Source organism: Ornithodoros turicata, unplaced genomic scaffold (genome assembly GCF_037126465.1).
Source record: "Ornithodoros turicata isolate Travis unplaced genomic scaffold, ASM3712646v1 ctg00001316.1, whole genome shotgun sequence".
Lineage (NCBI taxonomy): Eukaryota > Metazoa > Arthropoda > Arachnida > Ixodida > Argasidae > Ornithodoros > Ornithodoros turicata.
This window is the reverse complement of record NW_026999549.1, coordinates 1-10,881: the sequence shown is the minus strand read 5'-3', so window position 1 is coordinate 10,881 and position 10,881 is coordinate 1. Positions and strand designations below refer to the sequence as shown.

At 44.0% G+C, this 10,881-nt stretch overlaps 1 long non-coding RNA gene across 1 annotated transcript; it reads left to right on the top strand.

Annotated features, from left to right (window-relative positions):
- Positions 1-1,820: 1,820 nt before the first annotated feature.
- On the top strand, positions 1,821-7,208 carry LOC135376820 (uncharacterized). The gene is made up of 5 exons (XR_010417876.1): positions 1,821-2,192; positions 2,990-3,335; positions 3,725-3,804; positions 4,064-4,202; positions 7,014-7,208. It is a non-coding gene; the product is annotated as an uncharacterized LOC135376820 (long non-coding RNA).
- The last annotated feature ends 3,673 nt before the right edge of the window (positions 7,209-10,881 follow it).

Sequence of the window (10,881 nt, the reverse complement as noted above, 5' to 3'; positions counted from 1 at the left end):
AATTTTTGGAATATGGAAATAAGTATTGTAAAAACAACCACAAACTGTGACTACATGTAACATGTACAACCTGGTGTGAGCATATTCTCGCTGCACACGACGCTCCGTGTAGGCTGTCACATTCAATGAAAGCAATGACTGAACGCCATCATTGGAATGACGGTAAGTATCGCGATTTCAACAACTTTTATTCCCAATATCTTGCCTTCGTTTAACATCGGAAAACAAGCGTCGTCTGCCTCTACACCTCAACTACACCTTGCTACCGCGGGAAGTGAAGGGCGGAGCTTCTTGCGGTGAAGAGCGAACGGCAGGAACGCCCCGCCCTACGCAGTGGCTGCTCCGGAGAACGCGCGCGCTATGATCCCAACTTCACCCCACGGGTTATTCGTGAGGGCTCACAGCGAATTCGAAACCGCGGACAAGTTGAGCATTTTTCACGGGTGTTTTCGGGGATTGGCGCACGTCCCAGGTACGATCGCATCATCGCATTTCGTGATTCATCGTTCCTCGCACGTACGGACTTTGGTTTGCTGGGCCCTAACCTTCTTTAGTAACCACAACTGCAGCGGTTGATAGCAAGCACGAACTGAAAATCATGTAGGGACAACATACGACGTGCCATGGAGCAAGAAGAGGAAGAAGAAGGGAAAGCCGTGAACACTTAGCATGCCCCTGAGCTGGTGTAAGAATAACAAAGTTGTAACATGATTGTAATTACAGTGAAAGACTATACGTATATTAGAAGTGGCAATTGGGTTGGTTCATGCTGTCCTACTATCATTTCTACGATTCTGTACTTATTGCTCCAACTCAGCTACTCACAACAGACATGCACGCACAGCCAGATTAGAGGCATTGTGGCATTCGTGATACATAGAGGCATGATTGCAATGCGGATACAGGTGTATATAATAAATGAACTGATTACACAGGGATGTGTATTTCCATTCTTAAGATTTACCTGTGCAGGATATGAGGCTACACAACAAGGATGCACAGATCACACTAGTGTAAACCTGCAGTGTCGTTGACATCTGTGTCATCATCAGGTCGTAACATCAGTATCATGGCAGCTGTCAGCAATGCATAGCATGTAAGGTTCGCCAGGAATTATTGCAAAAAATGAGCATGCTTGTATAGTCAGATCACGTAATATGTCATACATCTGCAGCCACATCATAATTGTGCCTGTGATTTAGCACATACAATGTCAGTCTGCCGCATTGTGTCAGTCTTCAGCATAGTTGCGTTTCAGACAGAAGTGCTTGTACACTGCAATAGGGTAGAAGAACATAGACGGGCAGAAATCCTGCGAAGGTACACTGTAAAAAATTGCCGTAAATTTTACGGTCCAAATCTATTTTTTGCCGTAAAAAGAACAGGTATGCTACTGTAATTGGAAATACGGTCGAAGTAGTGTAATTAATACGGCACCAATGAAATATGCCGTTATTATGACTGTTATCACGTAAATAAGACAGTAGTGTGCCCGTAATCCTGATTACGGTCAAATGGCTGTAGATATTACGGTAGTCTGCCACACTTTCACATGGATTCCAGTATCTGACATTGTGCTACGCTTGCTGGGAACAGTGAATTTTAAGGCTGAAAGGCCTTAAAATTAATCAGCCATTTTAATTAAATGGCTGATCGCTGTACATGTATACATGCATATGGTGGCACAGTGTTGGTATGCATTGTATTTCATTAGATGGTACCAGTTGAAGTTGGTCTGGTGAGCAACTGGAAGTGAGGTGGTGCCAGTTCGAACTGGACCAGTTTACCTGTTTGGGGGAAGTTTCGGTTTCCGTGCCATGACATGTTAATATAAAGATTGCAAGGCGAAGTTAAAGTAATTTTATTAGTAGAAAAAAATCATATTTCAATTTTTGGAAAACTACATTAGCGTTAACGAATGTTATTTTGGAATTCTTATATTTGTATTTTGTGCGTTCCTGCTCCCGTGATGAATGATCCGTTCACTGTGCAACGGTCGCTTGCTTAGCGGCTTGCCTGTACAACGCTTTTTTGCTCGTTATTAGCGTGATGTGTGCCACAGGCGTTGGTTTTATAATCGAAAGGATTTGTCTGTAAGTTACGACAGTGCGACAGTACAATGAGCGCCAGCGGCCGGGCGGGCGGGTGTTATAGGATTACAGCTGGACTACAACTGTGGATACCGCTTTATCGTGAGTACTATGCTTAAGTGCTTTTCCCTTGTGCACCATTTAGAAATATTACTTCTACTAGAACCTCATCTCTTTGTTCCGCGTCAGGTTTGTGGCACCTGTATGTGCATGCTGTTTTACGAGTAACATGTACGAGTAGCTAGTTAACGTTACCAGCAACTTGTTTCATTCTCGTGTTTTTGTCTTTGTATTTCTTCGTTCATGCTCGTGTTTTAGATCCTTCACACCACGGGTGTTCTCGAACTAGCGTAGAACTAAGAGCTTCGCCGGCTTTCGGGGGCAATGAGTAGTACTCATTGCCCCCGAAAGCCGGCGAATCTCTTAGTTGATATGTCCAACTACTACACCACAGAAAGGAGGAGGAGGAGGAGGAGTGTCGTTGGGAGGAACCCGAGAGGTCTGCCTGCCTGATTAGGCGGCATGTTTCTCGGGAAGGGAAAGGTGGTGGAGAGGAGGAGAGGAAAGGGTGAAGTGGAAGACCGAGCGGAATCCGCATCGGGTGGAGGATTACTGCGTCCATGGGCCGACTTCAGGGGAACTGTGCCGGCATACGCCTATTACACATCTGAGGGAAACCCAGGAAAAACCCCAGACGGCACAGCCGGCCCGCGGATTCGAACCGCGGACCTCCCAGTCTCCAAGCGCACGCGTTACCGCTGCGCCACCGGAGTTGGTACACAACAGAAATGTTGAGAGATTTGCGTGCTTTTTGGGGCCACGACTGCTCAAATTAACTGCACATTCTAATTGCATGTTGCAATTGAATAATATTTACTTGTGTCGTTTCAACTTTCCAGAAACCTTAAGCTGCTTGGGCTCAAAGGAAAATGTCGATCCATCGTGTGCTATTAAGAACATCTCACATACTTTGTTGAATGATTCAAGATGTCCACAAGGTAGCCGAGCAAGGGACCCATCAGCCATGAAATATTATCTATTCCATGTAACTCTGTAGTTCCTCTACTGCTTTTGTTTAATTACATTATAGTTACGCTACATGTACATTAGAATATGTGCAATGTTTGATTACAAATAAAATGTAATTTTGCATTGCAGTTCTTTGGATCTGTCGTTGCTGGGAACAGCGATCCTGCAAAGTGGCACTGGTTGCCTACCAGCTAGCCTCTGTCCGAGCAGGCCACTGTAAGTCAAGCCACTTCAACTGGTCCCAGTTCAACAATTAGGTTTGCAACCAGCTCCAGTCGAGACTGCGACTGGTTAGAAACCAGTTCAGATTGGGACTGGCCAGAAACCAGTTGGGCCAACTGGTTTCTGGCTGGTCCTAGTCACAACTGGTACCAGTCTCAGCTGGGACCAGTTGCAACTGGGACTGGGTGAACTGTGTTATCGAACAGGGACCAGTTCTCCCAACTGGTACCAGTTGAGCTGGAACCGGTTGCACTGGTCCCTGTTCGATAACACAGTTCAACTGGTACCAGTTAAAAAAATTTTTGCCTGGGGTACTCCCAGAAGACACGTACTTTCGCCTTATTGCACGCGAAAAAGGACATGATCCTGTGTACTATTTCCAGTCACCGGTACTTGAAGCTGCTGCCGGCTAAAAGAAGCTGAGCAAGCTCCGTGCGCATATGCCCACTGATGTAACCTGGAGGTAAATTATCTCGCTGATGTGTTAGATTTACTTCTTTGTCCTATTTCAGTGCTTCAAGATACTGAATGCTAAACTGCTCTGCTGTAAATTTTGTATTCTAGGTGAAAAGATCTAAGAGCATGTGTGTATGACATATCATGTGCTTCATATGCGTATGACTTGTCAATGTGGTGTTACTTGAACGATGTCGTGATTGTTGAACATGTGTAACGTGTTCTTGACCCTGCATAATTTGTTTGGTTCCAATCTGTTCCAGCAGAGATGGTCACTTCTGTGCACACCATCCTTCCTGGCCAAGTCGTGTGGAAAGGCATCCAAGACACCCTTTGCCTTGGATCACTTTCTGCAAGAAGATCCAGGAGGGGGCATCTCTTTTGCATGGTTTCTCGTGACGCTGAGTGAGTATTTCAGTTTTTATCATCAATCTGCATTGCATCACTTTATCGTTTCAATCCTGCACTCTGCAGGAGCACATTTCAACTAGAAACTGATATTATTCCGGCTTATTTCATTTAGCCGTTTGTACTGCTGTTCTTTAGTGACTGTAATGCATGCTTGTTGTGTTCATAACTTAAATGTCACATCAGTGTCTCGAAAGGTAGAACATAAGGAGCTGGTGTCCCTTATAACTTGACATGGAATTAGGGTATTTTGTTGGGTTGGCATGCTGCTTGTCCACCCTTGAACATTAGCATTCCTTTGCAATTGAAATTGTGCCTTCTTCCCCACTTAGAATTTGCGGCAATAAGTGCATAGCATGGCGGATAATGTTCGATGTCCCTCTCCTTATTTTTTGTCGGAAATAAAGTTGTTGAGTAAAGCTACAGGTAGCTGGCTAGTACGTGTAGCTCCATATCTTAATATATTGAAAGCTGGGTGACCACACCGGATCAGACAGGGTGGTCCGGTCGACCTCTTCATTTTTTTCTTTCAAACATATTTTAAAGCCTTGTTCCTAGGAGGTATATTGGCGGTGAAAGTAGTTGAAAATAATCGGTGGTTATTTTTTAATGTACTGTCATTCAGATGTGGGCATTTCGACCATTGCGCTTTTTATGCAGTTTGACGCCAAGTATCTTTATAACTATTTGACATATTTAGCTGAATTTGTTATCCGCGTATTGTCTGGGATGGGTAGCACTGCATACGAAGTTCTGCAGATTGTAAGAAGGTGCATCTTTGATGAGCAAAAAATCGCAAAATTGCTTCATTTGTAAAATATGGCACGTTTTGGGAACCTCATAACTTGTCCCCCATTTGTGATACCAGAAAATAATCCACAGCATTGTGTTCGTCTCAAAATGCCCTTTGCTTGCATAACAAGTACATTGCATTGTGAATTACGGCAACGGCCCCAACAGTCCTTTTATGAAGGATGTCTACGAGAAATGTGTAAATTCAACAGCGTGTATCCCATATATTCCCACTCGTGACATCGTTCATTTTACTCACAAACGTTCTCCGAGAAGACTCAAAACAGCACACACAAAAATTTGCTTCAGGGATGGTGGAAGTTACGTTCGTAACTCAATGTCATTCGCAAAGTAATTTCGACCATGTCTGAAGCAATTTTTTATATGTGCTGTTTTGAGTCATCATGAAGAACGTTTGTGAGTTTACGAGTGGGAATATATGGTATGTGCGATGTCGAGTATACGCATTTTCCGTAGATACCATTCACAAAAAGACCGTTGGGGTGCAATTCGCGATACGATGTACTCGCTATGCGGAGAAAGGTCATTTCGAAACGAACAAAATGATGTAGATCATTTTCAAGCATCACAAGTGGGGGCCGAGTTGTGAGGTTCTCAAAACGTATCATATTTTACATATGAGGCAACTTTGCGATTTTTTATCTCCTCAGAGGCAAACCTTAGGATTCTCAGAGCATAGGACGCAGTGCTGCCCACCTGACACAACACTTGAAAACAAATTCAGCTGAATATGTCAAATAGATATGTGGCGTTTAACTGTGTACAAAGTGCAATGGTCGAAATGTCCCCATCTGAATGATAATTCATTGAAAAATAACCACCAATTATTTTCAACTACTTTCAGTGCCAGTATGCTTCCTAGGGACGAGACTTTAATATATGTTTGAAAGAAAAAATTGGAAAGGTTGACCAGACCACCTTGCCTGATCCTGCGTGAAATCACCCAGCTTCTGTTTCTTCCTAGCAATAAGAAAGTGTGGTGCCCTCTGTATGCTGGTGCGCCGCGGTGCTGTGCTCTGCTCTCCATAGTATTTATTCATCCAGAATGCAAGAAGCATTACAAAGTTCTTTCTTTGTTATGACTATAGTAAAAAAACTGAGTGGTACAGAAAGCCCATTTTGATCACAAAATGTTATACTTGTGCGACATAACTGCAGTATGCTGTGCGAATACAGAGGGTAAAATGGATGCGAGGCAAACGGGGAGGTAGCTCTAATCATGATATGTGTGCGGAACAAAGGAATCAGTGTTAGATTCAACATGGAAATTGTGCGCTTTCTCTCCCCCTTTTTTTCGGTTATGAGTAGTACAGGTGAGGGACGTGCATGTGTCAGTATGAAGGACATTAGGGTGCAGCGAATTTATGTGGTACATATTTTATAACAAAACACAAGCACGCAATTCTCTGGTGCATGGTGAGATTAGTGCAGTGATTTTCCATGAACTAACCATCTCATTCCTGCATACATCACCCGTGTCACTAGTCATCAAAAGTAAAAATTTGTACTTGCTTCACTGATGGCATTGCTGATTCTTTCATTTAAAACCTATTTTGTGATTGGAACTACCTTTTGAATTGCTTGGGATGTATTTCCTGGAATAATCTCAGTGACATTTGTGATTATACGAGTGAAGCGTGCTTATTTCATAACCAAACATATTCTTCGTTTCAACAATTTTAGGCCACATCTATAACGACAAACACTGTAAGATCGTTGCGTCTTCACACAGTCACTCCACATGAAATCATCAATATCTAACAATATTTAGATTGATATATGTAGTATCCCAGTATGAGTGAAGGTCTTTATGACCAGTATAAGACCTTAAGATATTTCTTCGCTTGTATTGGAAAGTACTCAGCCAGCACCATAAAGGTGTCTGTACTAGTGCCACCATACTGAATGTGTAATGTGAAGAAGTGTGTGCATGTGGACCTGCATTCGAATGGTAGTAACTGTCGTACTACATATCCTGCATTTTCTTTCTTACAGGAGTATACTGTGGATCAGCCCTGCAGGGGCAGCAAGCTGAAGAACGAAGCCAGAACCTATGAAGAAGTTCTGGGGATTATGTTGAAAACAGCACAAGTGTAAGGGAACGTTTTACTTGGTAACCAGATACACTTAATATACTTTGCAACTCTAAGATGTTCTTTTGATCGCTGCAGATTCAACAGATGTCACAGATTTCTCATCATTTCTCTGTATGTACAATAAATGCTTGGTCGTGTACCCTATGACTTGTGTCACACATTACTGCATGACTTGCAATTCCATAAAAGGAAGACAAACACAATTACAGATCCTTCGGCGCTGTTCCCAAATTTGTGGGAATTAATGCACTCCACACTTCAAACAAAAGCCGACTCTCTCAGGTGGCCGTGAAAATTACGGGAAAGAGCCGGCAACATAGCTGCCATTAAAATCCCTGTAAATTTTATGGCTGCGTTTTTTGTAACGCACCGTAATTTTCACGGGAAACAAACAGCATTCTGGTTACATCAAAATTACTGTAAATTTAACGGCAGTACTTCTTCCGAAGTGGCCGTAATTTTAACGGGAAAAGTCCGGCAACATAGCTGCCATTAAAATATACGTAAATTTTACGGTAGTTTTTTTACAGTGTAGGGAAGTACGAAGAGAGTTGCCTGAGGACGTGAGCCGCCGATATTTCGAACAGTGACCGGTCTTCCTCTGGGCACCGTCCGGTGCCCAGAAGAACAGTCTCTGTACGAAACATTGGCGGCTCTCGTCCTGAGGTAACTCGCAAGGTGGAAAAACAGCACGATCGATAACAATGGGCGTCTGTGATCTACATATATGTCACTGTACTGGTGATTGTGTTACTTGATTCTCTTTGCACCGGTTAATGCATGTCCATCACAGTTCCTGCTTTTCGTTATCCCCTATATGTTACCGAAGTGTAACAATAGCCTTTTTTGCCTCGAGCCACACTCACCACCCAAATGTACAGCAGTAATTTCCACGGCTCAGTGTTGGCATTTCTTATTCCAGTAAGAATGTCATTTACTAAGTCCGCTCTTCATTCTAAACTGCCCAATTGAATTCTGCTCTGTTGCGATATGACATGTCATATGCATCAGAGCCGTGTCTCATGAACAGTGTAGCAAGGATTTATTCTTTCCTTAGCATGTGCACTTCGCAACTAGTACAACAGAGTATCCTACACTCTCGCGAAAAAAAAAAACGGATAGTAAGCCTTAAAAACGATGCCATTTCTTTTACTCTTGCTCTGTGCTTCATGAACTCTCGCTTACTGCGTTTAGTAAAGATAAAAAATCTACTCCTTTTTACTCTCATATTAGGAACAGGCCTGGCCTCGTGGTCTTGTATTTTTGTACTCTCAATTGAGACACAATAAACATATCAGTATAAGAATTTGCAGTTTATTGTAGTCGTCAAGCTCTTACACCAACAATTCCAGATAACCATCATATGGTTGTACCAGGCTGTATGAGTAAAACGAATGAACCTCGTTCTTTTCACTAGATGGTGGCAGAGATCATTCCAGCATGTGGCTCGATGGTATTTATTTATTTATTACTGAATGCCCAACAATTCCTGTATGTACTAATCCCAGGTCCCACCACAGATTCATTGCCTATTGGGAAAATAAAACTGCAGTTAGAGAACATTATTTATGAAGCAATAACAACTTACAAGTCACTCGCACAGGTAGGCTGCGCTAGCTGTATATGCATGACAGAGCAGTCTTTTGAACTTTCTTCAACGATGTGTTCCATACAGTAGAAATTTCAGGAGCACGACCTAATGCAGCTGAGGGTTCGTGCGAGGTATTTTGCAGTGGAGCATGACTAGGAGGAGCGTCCTGTGTTCCTGGGGATGCTTAAAATAGAAGTTGCTTGTTAAAAGTAAACAATGATGTGTTTGGGGGTATTGTCAAATAGCTACACGTGTCTGTGCAACAGTATATACCGCAGAACTGACACTGTTTCAAGCGTTTAAATGAGAAAGCTAATCTCAAAATACGGTAGCGCGGTAAGAAATCATGAAATAGTCACAAACGTAACATGGATAGCAAGACCACTTACAGTCCAGGAAGCTCCCTCGTTTTTTAATATGACATTTAACTCAATATTGTTAAACGCGTAAATCATTTTAGCTCTCTAAGAAATAGCATTCTACACGTGTTTTACACCACTACTGCCACTATATAAAAGATCGTTGCCCGTCTTTGCAAGTCAGACTAATCGCATTTCCTTCCTGTCAACACATCGTGCCGTGCGAGATCTGCAATTATCGTTTCAACTGCTATTACAAGAAGTAATTAGGGAACCGTTTACGCAGATGCTCTAACGTCAGGAAAGGCACATCGGAAAAAAATGAAAGAGAAACTAGTCTCACCTATAGCAACATGATCTGCTTGTAGATGGCCACGCATGAGGCACCAGCCCGGTGGGCAATGGCCGTGCCCATTTGCAGCGCGGAGATAGCCGGAACAATCACAACTGTTTCGGCAGCGACTTCGTGCTTTGCCCACTAAATCTTGCGAAGTTCGATGCCGTTTCTTCGTGTCATTACATTTGACACACCGTAAGTCCGTGAAATTTATTGCTCATGACACCGAACCCAAAACGTGACGACCGTTGGATATTGCTGTTGGACTATGTATGATGCAGGCCATCAGACACCAGAATCCACGAGAGTGTTGGTCATTCAAGCCATGATTCAAACGAAAGACAAAGCACACTTAGCAGCTTCTACACGGCACTCCATATGGCGTGCACGCATTTTCAGAAGCGTTCTGGCAGGGCCCGTATATGATATGAAGATTAATATGCGTTAATATAGGCGTAAAGGACTGATATTGCGACGCAAACACTCAGTTTATCCGTCAAGGCGAAATCTTATGCGTCAGGATATAAGCGCAAGCTATGCTCCTCGTGCCATTTACGCATAAAACTCCGCCCTTTACGCTTGCAGCAGGCGCGTTTGCTGGTACTTGGAATAAAACATGGTTCTCCGTGATCGATACAGCGTGAGCCATATTGTCTGAAATTTACGCGTAGTAAGGGTAAGATTGGATGTATACGTAAATGTATCCCTTTCTTTCATGAGAGTGTGGCTTATGCTGCTTCTCTGACAAAGGTCGTTCTTGTGGAACTTGCGCCGTGACGTAGTCTGTCATGGAGGAGGTTGATGGGGGCACAGTCGAACTCTCGCAAGGCCTGTTGGAATATACTCGGGCAACCCAAGAGATGTATCGCAGAGCCGAACTGCTCGCGACAGGAAACGACAAAGTGGCCAGCGCTATTCGCCAATGCCACCCTCCTTTTAAGCCTTATTTGCGGGGGTGAAGCTTTTCTTCGCTCGATGACCTTGCTAAGGAAGCCCGTGTCATCCAAGCAGATTTGTTGGCGGAACTACAGTATCGCCCACCGCCTAGGCCGGAACAAACATGGAGCCTAGCTGCGCATGGAACGGGCAGAGACAACCACTAGACGCCGAACTAAGCTCTCGCGGGACGGTTGGGACGCACGGTGGTCCGTCCACCGGACCAGCATACCGTTCTTTGGATCCCTTTTGCATCCTTTTGATCCTGGAGCAAAGGACCTGAGCAGGTCGGCACGAGCACAGCTGCTCAAGCGCGAAGTCGGTGATGCACGTCATGCACCGCGGCAGGACAGGCGCGACTCTCGGGCAGATAATAACGCTGGAACACAACCCCGTTGTTACGGCTGCGGTGAACGCGGTCATTTTGGTCGTAACTGCCCGCAGCAGGCCACCACCACCCCCAGACAACCCCCGCAGGGAAACCCGGCACTCCGGCGGCAGTAATTGGGAATCACTCAGTTCTGTCGTCGGCTGCTGAAAACGT